Source organism: Oncorhynchus keta, chromosome 14 (genome assembly GCF_023373465.1).
Source record: "Oncorhynchus keta strain PuntledgeMale-10-30-2019 chromosome 14, Oket_V2, whole genome shotgun sequence".
Taxonomy (NCBI): domain Eukaryota; kingdom Metazoa; phylum Chordata; class Actinopteri; order Salmoniformes; family Salmonidae; genus Oncorhynchus; species Oncorhynchus keta.
The window spans coordinates 72,086,081-72,104,825 of NC_068434.1; positions in this window are offsets into that span (position 1 = coordinate 72,086,081).

Here is an 18,745-nt window from a genome sequence, read left to right on the forward strand (position 1 = left end):
ATATTATGGATACGTACCACGCTGCACTTTGGTCCTCCTCTCCTTCTCCCGATGACAATCGTTACAGAATCACCCACCAAAAAAGGACCAAGCAGCATGGTAACCCGGAGCAGAGGGTTCTGGACTCCTGGACTTGGGAGGACATTCTAGACGGCAAGGGATCCTACACATGGGAGGAGATCCTGGCTGGAAGGGATCGCCTCCCATGGGAACAGGTGGAGGCAGCCAGGAGATCAGAGGCAGCAGGAAAAGGGAACCGGCGATACGAGGGAACACGCCTGGCAAGGAAGCCCGAAAGGCAGCACCAAACATTTTTTGGGGGTGGGCACATGGGGAGTGTGGCAGTGTCAGGTTGGAGACCTGAGCCAACTCCCCGTGCTTACCGTGGCGTTGTACTGGTCAGGCACCGTGTTATGCGGTGGAGTGCACGGTGTCCCCAGTGCGCATTTTTAGCCCGGTGCGCTACATCCCAGCTCCCCGCATCTGCCGGGCTAGGGTGAGGATCCAGCCAGGGCGGATGGTGCCAGCCCTGCTCCCCAGACAGCCAGTGCATCTCGTCGGGCCAGGATATCCTGCGTCGGCTCTGCGCACTGTGTCTCCCGTGTGTCTGCACAGCCCAGTGCGTCCCTGTGTCTGCGCCCCGTCCCTGTGTCTGTTGTTTTTGTTCGTGTATTCATTCTTAATTAAAAGTATTATGGATACGTACCACGCTGCACTTTGGTCCTCCTCTCCTTCCACCAATGAAAATCGTTACACACTGGTCACCCCCAAAGCCAATTCTTCCTTTGGCAGCCTCTCCTTCCAGTTCTCTTCTGCCAATGACTGGAACGAACTGCAAAAATCTCTGAAGCTGGAGACTCTTACCTCCCTCACTAGCTTTAAGCACCAGCTGTCAGAGCAGCTCACAGATCACTGCACCTGTACATAGCCCATCTGTAATAGCCCATCCAATCTACCTCTTCCCCATACTATATTTATTTATTTATCTTGCTCCTTTGAACCCCAGTATCTGTACTTGCACATTCATCTTCTGCACATCTATCACTCCAAATGTTTAATTGGAATATTGTAATTACTTCGCCACCATGGCCTATTTATTGCCTTACCTCACTCATCCTACCTCATTTGCACATGCTGTATATACATTTTTCTACTGTATTATTCTATTGGATGTTTGTTTATTCCATGTGTAACTCTGTGATGTTGTATGTGAGAACTTGTTCTCAACTAGCCTACCTGGTTAAATAAAGGTGAAAAAAATAAAATAATTTACGACCAAGCTTGAACTTCCTGACTGATGTCTTGAGATGTTGCTTCAATATATCTACCTAATTTACCTCCCTCATGATGCCATCTATTGTGTGAAGTGCACCAGTCCCTCCTGCAGCAAAGCACCCCCACAACATATTGCTGACCACCCCGTGCTTCACAGTTTGGATGGTGTTCTTCAGCTTGCAAGCCTCCCCCTTTCCTCCAAACATAACGATGGTCATTATGGCCAAACAGTTCTATTTTTGTTTCAGCAGACCAGAAGACATTTCTCCAAAAAGTAAGATCTTTGCCCCCATGTGCAGTTGCAAACCGTAGTCTGTCTTTTTTATGGCGGTTTTGGAGCAGTGGCTTCTTCCTTGCTGAGCGGCCTTTCGGGTTATGTCAATATAGGACTCATTTTACTGTGGATATAGATAATTTTGTACCTGTTTCCTCCAACATCTTCACAAGGTCCTTTGCTGTTGTTCTGGGATTGATTTGCACTTTCGCACCGAAGTACGTTCATCTCTAGGAGACAGAACGCATCTCCTTCCTGAGCGGTATGACGGCTGTGTGGTCCCATGGTGTTTATACTTGCGGACTATTGTTTGTACAGATGAGCGTGGTACCTTCAGGCATTTGGAAATTGCTCCCAAGTATGAACCAGACTTGTGGAGGTCTACAATTTTCTTCTGAGGTCTTGGCTGATTTCTTTTGATTTTCCCATTATGTCAAGCAAAAAAGCACTGAGCCTTGAAATACATCCACAGGTACACCTCCAATTGACTCAAATGATGTCAATTAGCCTATCAGAAGCCTCTAAAAGCCATGACATCATTTTCTGGAATTTTCCAAGCTGTTTAAAGGCAGTCAACTTTGTGCATGTAAACTTCTGACCCACTGGAATTGTGATACAGTGAATGATAAGTGAAATAATCTGTCTGTAAACAATTGTTGGAAAAATTACTTGTGTCATGCACAAAGTAGATGTCCTAACTGACTTACCAAAACTATAGTTTGTTAACAATACATTTTTGGAGTGGTTGAAAAACAAGTTTTATTGACTCCAACGTTAGTGTATGTAAACTTACGACTTCAACTGTAAATACCGCTTTGATGTCATACAAACAAGCCCAATGTTCACTTCACATTTCGTTAACATAAAACTAATGTCATGTACAGTGTCAACGTTTATTATCGCTATGTTTGATGTACGGTTACAAGATGACATAGTGTCATACCCTGGGTTGTTCGGAATGAGCCTATAATTGTCTATTGTTAAGAAAACAGACAAACGTGGCATAACTCTTTTCTATACGCCCCAACATTATCATTTAACATTACATTTAAGTCATTTAGCAGATGCTCTTATCCAGAGCGACTTACAAATTGGTGCATTCACCTTATGACATCCAGTGGAACAGCCACTTTACAATAGTGCATCTAAATCTTTTAAGGGGGGTGAGAAGGATTACTTCATCCTATCCTAGGTATTCCTTAAAGAGGTGGGGTTTCAGGTGTCTCCGGAAGGTGGTGATTGACTCCGCTGTCCTGGCGTCGTGAGGGAGTTTGTTCCACCATTGGGGGGCCAGAGCAGCGAACATTATGATCTGTTTCTTTAAATTGCCTTGTAAAAGCCTAACATTGTAAGATTGTTTTTTTTATAACTTAGCTAGTCATGTTGGCAATAGAACAACCTTTCAAATGATGCCCACCTGACCCCGATTGTGATTTATAATGGATGTTTATGGATGGCGCAAACAACTGCAATTGTGTGATGGCGGGGATGCAGTGCTGTGTTCCAAACAAAACAACTAAGTGTGATTGCTCTAGTTCCTCAACGGCACAGCCTGGAGAGCTCAAAAAAGCACCTTATAGTTGAAGACTTCTTTGAGTTATAGAAGTGCATGGGGGAATTACTTAGGAACTGTCAACACTTTGGAGAGGTGTGTGGCTACTTGGAGACACCAGTTTCCTCTTACTCAAACCCTTGTCCCTACCCCAGATTTTAAAGAATATTCTTATCATTATACTGAACGTATCCAGAGTATTTTCACATTTCGTTATCATACAAATGTGGCAAACGTGTACAGTAAATGTACAATATAATCAACAGTGTAATGTTTGGAGTCGGTCTTGTGTCAGGTGAACTGTTGTGTCCTCAACTGGTCTAATAATATTCCCATAATCTCCAAACTGTTCCCTTTCAATTGCTACCATGCTTATGCATTAAAAGCACGTTAAAAGAAGGTTTGCTGCAATTCTATACATTTTTTAATGGGGCGGAGAGAAGATTTTGCAGTTTGAAAGCTGATTTCATGCAATTCTATAGATTTTTCCAAGACTTATGCCAGGTTAATATGATATCTGAGTGAGAGTGACTAACAAAATCAATGGGGGCCCCCTGGAGGTCAGGGCACCTGGGCACATGCCCTGCATGCCCGGTCGGTTATTTGACCATGATTACTACAAGTTTAGACAGCTGGGTAGACTAACTTACCAATACCAAAATAAATAGCTGTCAAGGGATAATTGAGTGACAGTCAGTGACTGACATAACAAGAGAAAAACTGCTGATGCACAATCACATTTCGAAATTGCACCTGGAGTATTCTGCTATTCTAATTCTCAGTAGTAAGTTGAGACCCAGACTTAGTTCCTAAAAAATGATGTATTTCTTGCGGTCGGGGTTGCTAATGTCTAGGGCCGGCCCTGACGCGGGGTAATGGGTTTCAGCTCTAACAGGGTCAAACCATAGTCATGTGGCAGGTAGTCAGGAGAGAGGAGCAGGGAGCACTGCATGTGAATAAATAAAGCCTTCTAGAGAGAGAGAGGAAGAGTGTGAGTTAGTGAGGGTAGAGAAACAAGAGAGATAGTGAAGAGAAGAGAAAGAGAGAGAAAGACAGAGAGAGTAACCAATAGAGACAATGACAGATAGGGAGAAATAGAAAGAAATAGATGGAGAAAGACAGAAAGAGTGCGAGTGAGACAAATGATTAGAGGACAAATAAAAAATGGCTGCCACGAGCAGTGTTCCAGAATTTGGGTTAAACAACATCCTGATGCTGAGTCGATATCATCAATTGTGTGAGAAATGGAACATGCACCACACCAAATGCTATTTAGAGAGCTGAATATTTCCTTCTGCACCACAGAACAGGCAGTGTGGTTACACAGTAACAGTTTGTGAATCCTTAACCAGGGAAAGAGGAACCATTCCAGTCTATCATAGCAGCCATTCCTCCTCGCATCAGCCCCATGCTCTACATAGCTTATTAATTTCTCTCCTGGTCGCCCGCAAAGGATTCAGTCAAAAACAGTCATGAGGCATCAGACAAAAGTAATACACAACTTCAGGCTTTATCGCCGTGTGAGACTCCCCAGAACTCTGATTTATTTTGCTCCTCAAGTGGTTGTTCGTTCTGGAGCAGCCTTTGCTGGGGAATTACTTTTATTCATCATTGCCAATGTCTGGGGGCAATGTTCTCATTGCAGAAGAGCAGATTTAGGTTTCTGTCTAAAGCAATGCATTGGGCGGGGGCAAAATAAAAACATAGAGCTGTCCCATATCAATGCATTAGGAGAAAAAGGAAACTGGATTGGGTGAGCCAAGCTCGCATAATGATCACCCTTGTTTGAGACCAGCAGACTTGCATTAGCAAATGCCCAGACTTTAGCTAGCATGCAAACACAGTCATATGGCAAATATACAACATGGTTTCAAACCTGACTGTTCACATACATTTTTGTTAACGTCGCCAAATATGCTCTGTGTGTTTGACAACAGCCCTACAGCACCATGTAAACACAGTTGGATAAACTAGCACCGAACACTGATCTTAGGTCAGTGTTTGTATTTTCTCCTTTCCTCAAAGGATACAATTCAAAGAGTGTAAGCTGACCAAGATCCTACATCAGTTTCTAAGGGCAACATCTAGCTGGAGTTATGTAAACACTACCAGGAAATGCCCACTTCCTCATTGAGTGCAGGAGTGTGTGTTGTGTACACACAGTCTCTGAACAGTATAGGGCGTATGTCACAAAGCAGCATCAATTTAACAACTCTATATATCTGATTATCTAGATTCTCTAAATGTTCCATATTCATATATTTTTATCCAACCTTTTATTCAATATTAATCTGGGAATTAAAATCCAGGTTCATGGACCCTGATGAAACTCCTGGACAAAAATAAACAGTCTTTGTGGAGAGTCTCTATTCAAAGTTGCTAAAAGTTAGATGGCTAGCGTATTGATCCTATTGTGCAACACAGAAATACAACCCCTTTGGTCCCCTTGGTGCAGAAATACAATCTTTGTCACAGCCCAGAGCACATCACACTCAGCACTGCACACTGGAGCTGATGTTGTGATCTTTAGCCAGGGGAGGATAATGTGCAGGAACAGAAAGAGACCACAAGAGCATCTAGGTCTTTCAGAAGAAAATGGACAATTAGGAAAAAAGTTCAGTTCAAAGGCGTTCAGTGGAACTCCAGAGTCTATTTGAAGTTTGTATAGATGTTTGGTAGGAAACCTAATTGTACACTGGATACTTACATGTTCATGCAGGGTTCTGAAAACACAGGGACTGGACATAATACAGGAATGTGTCAAATATGTACATTTAAAACGTATGTTAAAAGCATTGTGTGTGTAACTAGTTTTTAGGTAAGATAATAAAAATAAAAATACATTTTAGTTCAAATCAAATGTATTTGTCACATACACATAGTTAGCAGATGTTAACGCGAGTGTAGCGAAATGCTTGTTTGGAGTAATGTAATGTTTGGAGTCGGTCTTGTTTCAGGTGAACTGTTGTGACCTCAACTGGTAATTGTGTGATGGCGGGTTCAGACAATGCAGTAATAACCAACGAGTAATCTAACCTAACAATTCCAAAACTACTACCTTAAACACACAAGTGTAAAGGGATAAAGAATATGTACATAAAGATATATGAATGAGTGATGGTACAGAACGGCATAGGCAAGATACAGTAGATCGTATCGAGTACAGTATATACATATGAGATGAGTAATGTAGGGTATGTAAACAAAGTGGCATAGTTTAAAGTGGCTAGTGATACATGTATTACATAAAGATGCAGTAGATGATATAGAGTACAGTATATACAGTGCCTTGCGAAAGTATTCGGCCCCCTTGAACTTTGCGACCTTTTGCCACATTTCAGGCTTCAAACATAAAGATATAAAACTGTATTCTTTTTGTGAAGAATCAACAACAAGTGGGACACAATCATGAAGTGGAATGACATTTATTGGACACCGGCCTCGAGGTCGCCCCGGAGGACGAGGTGCAGGGCGATCCGGATGGAGGCGATGGAAATCCCTCAACATGGATGGATCCAAGATGTCCTCCACCGGTACCCAGCACCTCTCCTCCGGACCGTACCCCTCCCAGTCCACGAGATACTGCAGGCCCCTCACCCGGCGTCTCGAGTCCAGAATGGGCCGGATCGTGTACGCTGGGGACCCCTCGATGTCCAGAGGGGGGGGGGACCTCCGGCACCTCACTGTCCTGCAGGGGACCAGCTACCACCGGCCTGAGGAGAGACACATGAAAAGAGGGGTTAATACGATAATAGGAAGGGAGTTGTAATCGATAACACACCTCGTTTATTCTCCTCAGGACTTTAAAGGGCCCAGCTTCCGGCAGGGCAAGCGGAGAGGTAGGTTTCGGGTCGAGAGCCAGACCCTGTCCCCCGGTACAAACACGGGGGCCTCACTGCGGTGGCGGTCAGCACGCCTCTTCTGCCGTCCACTCGCTTGTCGTAGAGATTCCAGGACGGCCCTCCAGGTCTCCTTGGAGCGCTGTACCCATTCCTCCACCGCAGGAGCCTCGGTCTGGCTCGGATGCCATGATGCCAGGACCGGCTGGTACCCCAACACACACTGAAAAGGGGACACGTTAGTAGAGGAGTGGCGTAGTGAGTTCTGAGCCATTTCAGCCCAGGGAATGTATCGTGCCCACTCCCCTGGCCGATCCTGGCAAAACGACCGCAGAAACCTACCCACCTCCTGGTTCATTCTCTCCACCTGCCCATTACTCTCGGGGTGATAACCGGAGGTCAGGCTGACAGAGACCCCCAAGCGTTCCATGAACACTCTCCATACCCGAGACGTGAATTGGGGGCCCCGATCAGAAACTATGTCCTCCGGCACCCCGTAGTGCCGAAAGACATGGGTGAATAATGCCTCCGCAGTCTGTAGGGCTGTAGGGATACCGGGCAACGGGAGGAGACGGCAGGACTTAGAGAACCGATCCACAATCACTAGAACCGTGGTGTTCCCCTGAGACGGCGGAAGATCGGTCAGGAAATCTATGGACAGATGTGACCATGGCCGCTGTGGAACGGGGAGGGGTTGGAGCTTCCCTCTAGGAAGGTGCCTAGGAGCCTTACTCTGAGCGCACACTGAACAGGAGGAGACATAACCCTTAACGTCCTTAGCCAACGTAGGCCACCAATACCTCCCCTGAAGGCTCCCCACTGTCCTCGTCACCCCAGGATGACCCGAGGAGGGTAGGACGTGAGCCCACCGAATCAGTTTGTCCCGAAAACCAAGCGGCACGTACCTTCGCCCCGCTGGACAACTGAGGAGCCCACTGGACACGCGGGTTCAGCTCGTAACGCCCGCTCGATGTCCGAGTCCACCTCCCATACCCCTGGGGCTACCAGCTTTGAGGCAGGAAGGATGGGAGTAGGTTCGGTGGGCCCATCCTCCGTGTCATAAAGGCGGGACAGTGCGTCAGCCTTCACGTTCTGGGAGCCCGGTCTATAAGACAAAGTAAACCGGAAACGGGTGAAGAACATGGCCCACCTTGCCTGACGTGGGTTAAGTCTCCTAGCTGCCCGAATATACTCCAGATTCTGGTGGTCAGTCCAGATGAGAAAAGGGTGCTTAGCCCCCTCAAGCCAGTGTCTCCACACCTTCAGAGCTCTAACCACCGCTAGCAACTCCCGGTCCCCCACATCATAGTTACGCGCCACTGGGCTGAGCTTCCTTGAGAAGAAAGCGCAGGGTAGCACGGCACCCACCCCAGCCTCGGACGCGTCCACCTCCACTATGAATGCTAGAGAGGGGTCCGGATGCGCCAACACGGGCGCATCAGTGAACAGCGCCTTCAACTTGTTGAATGCTCCGTCCGCCTCTGCTGACCACTGTAACTGCACCGGGCCTCCCTTCAACAGTGAGGTAATGGGAGCTGCTATCTGGCCAAAACCCCGGATAAACCTCCAGGGTTTTATCACTGCATTGTCGGAACTAGAAGCACAAGCATTTTGCTACACTCAAATTAACATCTGCTAACCATGTGTATGTGACAAATACAATTTGATTTGATTTGAGTTGATTTGGTAGTAGTTGGCAAAACCCAAAAACCGCTGCAACTCCTTTACCGTGGTCGGAGTCGGCCAATTACGCACGGCCCTAATGCGGTCACCCTCCATCACTACCCCCGAGGTGGAAATGCGATATCCCAGAAAAGAGACGGCTCGTTTAGAGAACACGCATTTCTCAGCCTTGACGTATAGGTCATGCTCCAGCAGTCTACCAAGCACCTTGCTCACCAGAGACACATGCGGTGTGAGTGGCCGAGTAGATCAGAATGTCATCGATATAAACAACCACTCCCTGCCCGCACAGGTCCCTGAGAATCTCGTCTACAAAAGATTGAAAAACGGCTGGAGCATTTTTTAACCCATATGGCATGACGAGGTACTCATAGTGGCCGGATGTAGTACTAAATGCGGTTTTCCACTCGTGTTCCTTCCGAATACGCACCAGACTATATGCACTCCTGCGCTCCGTGGAACGATTCCACCGCCGTAGCGATGAGAGGTAGAGGGTAACTATACCCCACTGTGATGGCGTTTAGACCTCTATACTCGATACACGGACGCAAACCTCCCTCCTTTTTCCTCACAAAAAAGAAACTCGAGGAGACGGGTGAATTGGAGGGCCGAATGTACCCCTGTCCCAGCGACTCCATGACATATGTCTCCATTGCCAACGTCTCCTCCTGGGACAGCGGGTACACGTGACTCTTGGGAAGCGCAGCGTCTACCTTCCCGGTCGATAAGGTGGTAATTTAGTCGCTTTCACTTTACTGAAAGCGATTGCCAAATCGGCATACTCGGGGGGAATGCACACCGTGGAACCCTGGTCTGGACTCTCCACCGACGTGGCACCGATGGAAACTCCCAAACACCTTCCAGAACACTCCTCTGACCACCCCTGGAGAACCCCCTGTCTCCACGAAATTTTAGGATTGTGCCGGGCCAGCCAGGGAGTCCCCAGCACCACTGGAAACGCAGGCGAATCAATAATAAAGAATCTTGATACGCTCGCTATGATTACCCTGCGTCACCATGTCCAGTGGGACCGTGGTCTCCCTGATCATCCCTGACCCTAATGGCCGGCTATCTAGAGAGTGCACGGGGAAAGGAGAATCTATCGGCACCAGCGGAACCCCTAACTTAAGGGCGAGTCCGCGATCCATAAAGTTCCCAGCTGCGCCTGAATCGACTAGCACCCTATGCTGGGAAGAGGGGAAAAAGTGAAGGAAAAAGGTTAAGACAAACATGTGGCCAACAAGGGGTTCTGGGTGAGTTTGATTCTGACTCACCTGGGGTGACCGAGAAGCGTTCCGCCTGCCATCTCTACTCCCAGACGGACCCCCCCAGCACCGATCAGACGTGTGTCCTCTCCGACCACAGTTGGTGCAGGGAAGGCTTCCTCCTCCGGTACCCCTCGGCGCAGCCCCTCCCAACTCCATTGGAATGAGAGCGGAGGGGCTGGATGGTGGAACGCACAGAACCCTCTATGAACGCCCGCGGGCAGCCAGCAGATTATCCAGTCGAATGGACATGTCAATCAGCTGATCTAGTGACAGAGTGGTGTCCCGACACACTAACTCCCGGCGGACGTCCTCTCGGAGACTACACCTGTAGTGGTCCATAAGGGCCCTGTCGTTCCACCCAGATCCGGCTGCCAAGGTCCGGAACTCCAGCGCGTAATCCTGGGCGCTCCTCCTCTCCTGCCTGAGATGAAATAGTCGTTCTCCCACCGCTCGGCCGTCTAAACGGTGATCAAACACGGCACGGATGTGGCAGGAAAACTCTGTGTAGTGCTCCCGCGCTGAGTCTGGGCCATTCCAGACTGCGTTCGCCCACTCCAGAGCACGACCTGTGAGGCAGGAGATAAGGACACTCACCCTCTCTGCTCCTGAGGAAGTGGGTCTGATGGTGGCCAGGTATAGCTCCAGCTGAAGCAGAAACCCCTGGCAACCCGCCGCCGCTCCATCATAAGCCCCCGGTAGTGTCAGACGGAGGGTGCTGGAGTCGGGAGATGGGGAGTCTGGAACCGTGGGTGCCGAAGGTGGAGAGAGGAGACCACTCCTCTCCCATCTGTCCATTCTCTCCATCACTTGATCCATCGCGGATCCGATCTGATGGAGGACGGTGGTGTGGTGGAGAACCCGTTCCTCCATCGATGGGAGAGGGTTGGCTGTTGCTCCTGCTGACTCCATTCAATTTGGTGGTGCGGGATTCTGTAATGCTCCGGGTGTCGTGGGTGTGGAGTCAAATGCAGGAGACAGAGTTCAATGCTGTGCGTCTTTTAATAGCACCAACGCACCACAGGGTGCTCACAAAAGTTACGTTCCCAAACACAGGGAATCAAAAAATACAATGGAAAAAATCACGACCAGGCACTAACACGTACCTCTACAACAGAGCCGAAGGTTACATTGAAATAATCCCGCACAACAACCAGGCGGGCCGGCTGTCTAATAAAGACAAACTAATTAACATGAACAGGTGCTACCACTAAACATACAAGGAGGGGGAGGAAAAACAATCAGTGGCAGCTAATAGGCCGGTGACGACGACCGCCGAGCTCCACCCGCCCGGGAAGGGGAAACACCCTCGGTCGGACTCGTGACACACAGATTCTCGATTGGATTCAGGTCTGGACTTTGACTTGGCCATTCCACCTGGATATGTTTATTTTTGAACCATTCCATTGTAGATTTTGCTTTATGTTTTGGATCATTGTCTTGTTGGAAGACAAATCTCCGTCCCAGTCTCAGGTCTTTTGCATACTCCATCAGGTTTTCTTCCAGAATGGTCCTGTATTTGGCTCCATCCATCTTCCCATCAATTTTAACGATCTTCCCTGTCCCTGCTGAAGAAAAGCAGGCCCAAACCATGATGCTGCCACCACCATGTTTGACAGTGGGGATGGTGTGTTCAGGGTGATGAGCTGTGTTGCTTTTACGCCAAACATAACGTTTTGCATTGTTGCCAAAAAGTTCCATTTTGGTTTCATCTGACCAGAGCACCTTCTTCCACATGTTTGGTGTGTCTCCCAGGTGGCTTGTGGCAAACTTTAAACAACACTTTTTATGGATATCTTTAAGAAATGGCTTTCTTCTTGCCAATCTTCCATAAAGGCCAGATTTGTGCAATATACGACTGATTGTTGTCCTATGGACAGAGTCTCCCACCTCAGCTGTAGATCTCTGCAGTTCATCCAGAGTGATCATGGGCCTCTTGGCTGCATCTCTGATCAGTCTTCTCCTTGTATGAGCTGAACGTTTAGAGGGACTGCCAGGTCTTGGTAGATTTGCAGTGGTCTGATACTCATTCCATTTCAATATTATCGCTTGCACAGTGCTCCTTGGGATGTTTAAAGCTTGGGAAATCTTTTTGTATCCAAATCCGGCTTTAAACTTCTTCACAACAGTATCTCGGACCTGCCTGGTGTGTTCCTTGTTCTTCATGATGCTCTCTGCGCTTTTAACGGACCTCTGAGACTATCACAGTGCAGGTGCATTTATACGGAGACTTGATTACACACAGGTGGATTGTATTTATCATCATTAGTCATTTAGGTCAATGGATCATTCAGAGATCCTCACTGAACTTCTGGAGAGAGTTTGCTGCACTGAAAGTAAAGGGGCTGAACAATTTTGCACGCCCAATTTTTCAGTTTTTGATTTGTTAAAAAAGTTTGAAATATCCAATAAATGTCGTTCCACTTCATGATTGTGTACCACTTGTTGTTGATTCTTCACAAAAAAATACAGTTTTATATCTTCATGTTTGAAGCCTGAAATGTGGCAAAAGGTTGCAAAGTTCAAGGGGGCCGAATACTTTCGCAAGGCACTGTACATATACATATGAGATGAGTAATGTAGGGTATGTAAACATTAAATTAAGTAGCATTGTTTAAAGTGGCTAGGGATATATTTTACATCAATTTCCATCAATTTCCATTGTTAAAGTGGCTGGAGTTGAGTCAGTGTGTTGGCAGCAGCCCCTCAATGTTAGTGGTGGCTGTTCAACAGTCTGATGGCCTTGAGATAGAAGCTGTTTTTCAGTCTCTCGGTCCCTGCTTTGATGCACCTGTACCAACCTCGCCTTCTGGATGATAGCGGGGTGAACAGGCCTTGATGATCTTTATGGCCTTCTTGTGACATCGGGTGGTGTAGGTGTCCTGGAGGGCAGGTAGTTTACCCCCGGTGATGCGTTGTGCAGACCTAACTACCCTCTGGAGATCCTTACGGTTGTGGGCGGAGCAGTTGCCGTACCAGGCGGTGATACAGCCCGACAGGATGCTCTCGATTGTGCATCTGTAGAAGTTTGTGAGTGCTTTTGGTGACAAGTCAAATTTCTTCAGCATCCTGAGGTTGAAGAGGCGCTGCTGCGCCTTCTTCACAACGCTGTCTGTGTGGGTGGACCAATTCAGTTTGTCCGTGATGTGTATGCCGAGGAACTTAAAACTTACTACCCTCTCCACTACTGTCCCGTCGATGTGGATAGGGGGGTGCTCCCTCTGCTGTTTCCTGAAGTCCACAATCATCTCATTTACATTTTTTAAGTTGAGTGTGAGGATATTTATCCTGACACTTACAAATTGGTGCATACACCTTATGACCCAGTGGAACAGCGTCTTGTCTAAATCTTGTTGGGGTAATAATCAAGCCTACCACTGTAGTGAATCCAGGTATTCCTTGAAGGGTGGGGTCCAGGTGTCTCCGTGAGGTTTGAAGGGTCCTATGGTGTTAAATGCGCTGTCCTGGCGTCGTGAGGGAGTTTGTTCCACCATTGGGGGCCAGAGCAGCGGGCAGTTTGACTGGGCTGAGTCTGTGGAACTATTTTCCTAAACAGTGGTAGGGAGGGAGCAGGCCAGAGGTGGATGATATGCAGTGCCCTTGTTTGGGTGTAGGGCACTTCATGAGCGGAAGTGAGTGTACTGAGGTGCCGTTCCCCTCACAGTTACCTTAGGCTTGGTAACCATGGTTGCTAGCGGTTGCTAAGGTAACTGAGCTAAGCCAGTGAATGAATGAATGAATGAACATGAATGAACATATGGGCAAATTGAGCAAACACAATTTTAAGTTGACAGCGTTTTGGATGAGTTGTTTCTCATGGCACTAAGTTTGGGCAGCCCAAAAATGTCAGTTCAAGTTCAGGTGACTCAAGAGTTGAGATGACAAGTGCCTGGATTGGAACCTGCTTTTATGTCCTGTTTGATTAGGGTATTTTTCTTCTGCGGATGTTGTAGAGCATGAACCTACAGGAACGGGACACCGCCTTGATGTTAGTTGAGAACGTCAGGGTATTGTCCAGGATCACGCCTATTACAGTGAGGATGGGAAAATATTGCCTGGCTACCCAGACTCCTTTCTTAGCAAAACTCTGGGAGGACACCTACAGACGGAGTTTCTTCTCAACAGTGAGTCTGGATCATGGACCGGGCAGACCCTTCACTGAAGGAAACACATTCGGGACTTCTGAGGTTCAGTGGGTGGGTGATCCAGAATCAATCCACACTGATATGTCTGCCAGACAATGCAGAGTTGATTACGCCACCTGGTCAAACAAGGGGGAAAGGAGTCCCAGATTAATTGTGTATTCAGTCCCCTGTCTTTTTCCACATTTTGTTAGGAGAGACCATTGAGGTTATGACAAAATGGTTTGACTTGTGTTTCCCTCAGAATAAGACAGGGCCTAGAACAGAGCCCATGGGGGACACCAAAAGCGCGTGGTGAGGAGACAGATTTTCGCCACGCCACCTGGTAGGAAAAACCTGTCAGGTAGGACAATTTACAGCGTGGGCAGAACCTTTGAGATGCCCAACTCGGAGAGGGTGGAGAGGTGGATCTGATGGTTCACAGTATCGAAGGCAGCCGATAAAGAAGGATGAGAGCAGAGGAGAGAGAGTTAGCTTCACACAAGTGCGGAGCGCCTCCATACAGATCAACTCAGTTGAATGACTGTTTCTTGAAACCTTGACTGATTTGGATCAAGAAGTCCACCTGAGTTAAATCAAATTGATTGGACATGATTTGGAAAGGCACACACCTGTCTATATAAGAGTTTTAGTGCCTGAAAAGAGCAAAAACCAGGACATGAGGTTGAAGGAATTGTCAGGGGAGGGGCCTTGGTTTTTTCAGAAGGTGCAAAAACCCAATGACCTTTCACCTTTGAAGACGGGAGGCATGTACTCAAAATATAAATGAAATACTTTCATAAATCATATCTCGAAATTCATAACATAATGCATTTTTGTAGGGTGCATATGGCAGGTTGCTGCAACAACACACTCACTCATCATCATAAAGAGCTAGTAAGAGTACCACCTAAAGAGATTGAGGGAGGGTGGGCTATCAAGATCATTGATGATGATAAGAGCTGATAGGGCTCCATTTCTTTTACTGATTGTGTTTGAGGCCTACCTCTATGTCTTTCTGCCTCTGCTGTGTGAGCAGAACCAGCGGTGTATTAGACTTAGCGGAAATGATGAGTGTAGGCTAAATCAAGTGTTATAAAGTGTTAATGAAGTGTAATCTGCTGTGTATCAGCCAACCAGACTGAATACTGATATGGTGAGGCTAAAGGTGGCAAGTGTTATAAAGTGTTAATGAAGTGTAATGCTGCTGTGGCAGTTTTGTTGATATTTAATAAACTAGGTAGAAAATGCTAGACAGGACACTCGAAAGGATGCCATCTCTCAAGCCATGTTTTTGGATACCAGGTGCAAATGGGAGCACACAAGCTCTGTGGCTACAGGGCAGATCAACAGGTGGAACCACGGGGCGGGGTGGAGGTGCGCGAACTTGATGATGAGGGCTTCCAGTCGGTTCCGAAACAAAAATGAAAAATGTTTTTGTTTTTTTTAAATGTATACTAATTATACCGTCACCCAAAAGGACACTTTGGAGACTGGAAGGGCAAAGGGGCATGTGCTTTGCACAGGTACAGCCCTATCTTTGCACCTGCCTGCAACACAATACACTCTCCCCTAGGGTTAGCAACAAGGCCTAGCATCACCCAAACAGCATGATAATTGGCGCTTCTGAACACATTCTTATTTACAATGACGGCCTAGGAACAGTGGGTTAACTGCCTTGTTCATGGGCAGAATGACAAATTTGTACCCTGTCAGCTCGGGGATTTGATTTAGCAACCTTTCTGTTACTGGCTCAGTGCTCTAACCACTAGGCTACCTGCTGTTTGAGTCATCTACCTGCAAGCAAGACAGAAATAAATTCCCAAAATGTCACCTCTTCAGCTAGAAAGAATGCAGTTAGGTCTAAGTTCTGAACACGATCTCTCGCGATCTTATTACCCCAAAACACGTGCACTTGTTAGTGATAACATTTAAATTAACAAAAGGCATGGTAAGTTAAATTAAGGTAAGGCAAATTAACCTAGCGGAGCAACAAACAAATGTTTGGCGCCTAAACCAATTGAACGATTGTGTCAGAGTACAAACTTAGAAAATATTGTCTTTGTATTTAGTGTTCTCAGACATCGTCCTACATACTGTCATCGGCAGCTGGCTGTTCAATGGTTTGGCCACAATGAGACACAGCTAGAGACTTGACATGTCTGCCCTTGAACAAACACAGTGGTTTGCTGAATACAAAATATAACTTATATTCTCCCTTTAACTGAATAAAGATGAAATCAATAATTCATCTCTTTATTGATGTATTTTATTGCTCGTGTCTGCACCTTGACTTGTAAGCGGACTGGCTTCATGACGTCTGTATGGTTGCTCTGCTGTAGTTAAGGTAGCTCTGGAGAACCCAAGGACATATATATCCACATGTTCTCATTTGAACAATTGACCACAGCAGGGTCAATGTGTACAGTGGTCCTGACCCTCCGTCTAACCGTAAATAATCATCGCCCAGGCCGGCCCTGCGGCCGTGATTGACTACACAGCGATACTTTGCCTAGCCCTGCTAGTTTCACCCATGACGTGGGTGCTATCAAGCCGACAGCATTGTACGTAGTGCTAGGTATCAACAGCCAATCCAGTAGTGTCTGGATCCTATGGTGAGCTTCGAATGGTTAATTGCTCCGCAATATTGCTGAGCATTTGTATGAAGTTCAGCTTTCCCCAACTTCACTCCCGCCCTGTTCATGCTCTCTTAACCCTGCTCGCATTACCCAACTCTCCCCCGCCCACTCAGCGTCTCCTCGCTTTCCCTCCATTGAAAATGAATATTTCATCACATGATGTCGTCCCTAGTCAATATGGGTCGCTAGCATAGAGGATGATAAAGGACTCTTCTTTGTATATGTCCCGTTATGGTATCTGTGAGTGCACAGACAGTGTCATTGAGGCCATCTAAAAAAATGTATGTTCTTCTTCTACTATTTCTATGATTGGTAAACAAACTGAAAGGAGGCATACTGCCACCAGCAGTGTGTTTCTGAACAGGCATTGTTGAAGGAATTGAATTCCTCTGTTTTAATTCCCATTTAAAATTAAACACTCTGTCAATTCATAAGGATTTGTAAGACCCTTATTTTATAGGAATGGACAGAGTCCCGATCTTAAAGTCAAGTAACAGTCTTTATTCAAGAGAGTACTGAGTACATACACATTTTACCACAGGTTATAAACTGAAAATGACGTCAGCGTTTTCTAAATGTTCCGTCTCTTCTTGACACTGGTAGAAAGGCCCTATAGCTCTCAAGTCTTCCCTCCTCGCCTAGAGCCAAGGTCAGTCAGTGTAGATAAGCATTCTAGACAGTCTGGAGATAGTTCATTCATTTGTACCAAGGAAGAGACCGTCATTGTTCTAACTTTTGCCCACGTTCACACGCACACATTATTTTCAGTACTGGGATCAAGAATGAAAACTCATACATATACAGTAACATTTAGTATTCTAATTAGTACATGTATAGTAACATAATAGTATTCGGATTAGTCAGTCCTGATTGAAATGTATACATAATTAGTCATCATTGATAAAAATTCCCATAACAGCATAAAGCCAAGGTTGGTGATTTAATGCCACCTGCAGTTATGAAATGTTTGCTCACGAGCATAATTCATTGGTTGGTCCCTCCTGATGACCCAGATTTAATTATTTGAGCCTTCCTTAACCCATAGGAAGTCCCACCCAGTTGACTAATTCAAAATTGTGAAAGTCCCCAATGGCACTGCCCATGATAAAACAGGCTTTTAAATCCTCTATCTAGCCGCTAGCAACTAAGCCACATTTTTAAAAAAAAATTAATTTTTTTTATTTCACCTTTATTTAACCAGGTAGGCTAGTTGAGAACAAGTTCTCATTTGCAACTGCAACCTGGCCAAGATAAAGTGTAGCAATTCGACACATACAACAACACAGAGTTACACATGGAATAAACAAAACATACAGTCAATAATACAGTAGAACAAAAGAAAACAAAAACTCTATATACAGTGAGTGCAAATGAGGTAAGTTAAGGAAATAAATAGGCCATGGTGGCGAAGTGATTACAATATAGCAATTAAACACTGGAATGGTAGATCGGCAGAAGATGAATGTGCAGGTAGAGATACTGGGGTGCGAAGGAGCAAAGGAAATAAATAAATACCAGTATGGGGATGAGGTAGGTAGATGGGCTGTTTACAGATAGGCTAAGAACAGGTGCAGTGATCTGTAAACTGCTCTGACAGCAGGTGCTTAAAGCTAGTGAGGGAGATGTGAGTCTCCAGCTTCAGAGATTTTTGCAATTTGTTCCAGTCATGGGCAGCAGAGAACTGGAAGGAAAGACGACCAAAGGAGGAATTGGCTTTGGGGGTGACCAGTGAGATATACCTGCTGGAGCGTGTGCTACGAGTGGGTGCTGCCATGGTGACCAATGGGCGGAGATAAGGCAGGGCTTTACCTAGCAGAGACTTGTAGATAACCTGTAGTCAGTGGGTTTGGCGACGAGTATGAAGCGAGGGCCAACCAACGAGAGCGTACAGGTCGCAATGGTGGGTAGTGTATGGGGCTTTGGTGACAAAACGGATGGCACTGTGATAGACTGCATCCGGTTTGTTGAGGAGAGTGTTGGAGGCTATTTTATAGATGACATCACCGAAGTCGAGGATCGGTAGGATTGTTAGTTTTACGAGGGTATGTTTGGCAGCATGAGTGAAGGATGCTTTGTTGCGATATAGGAAGCCGATTC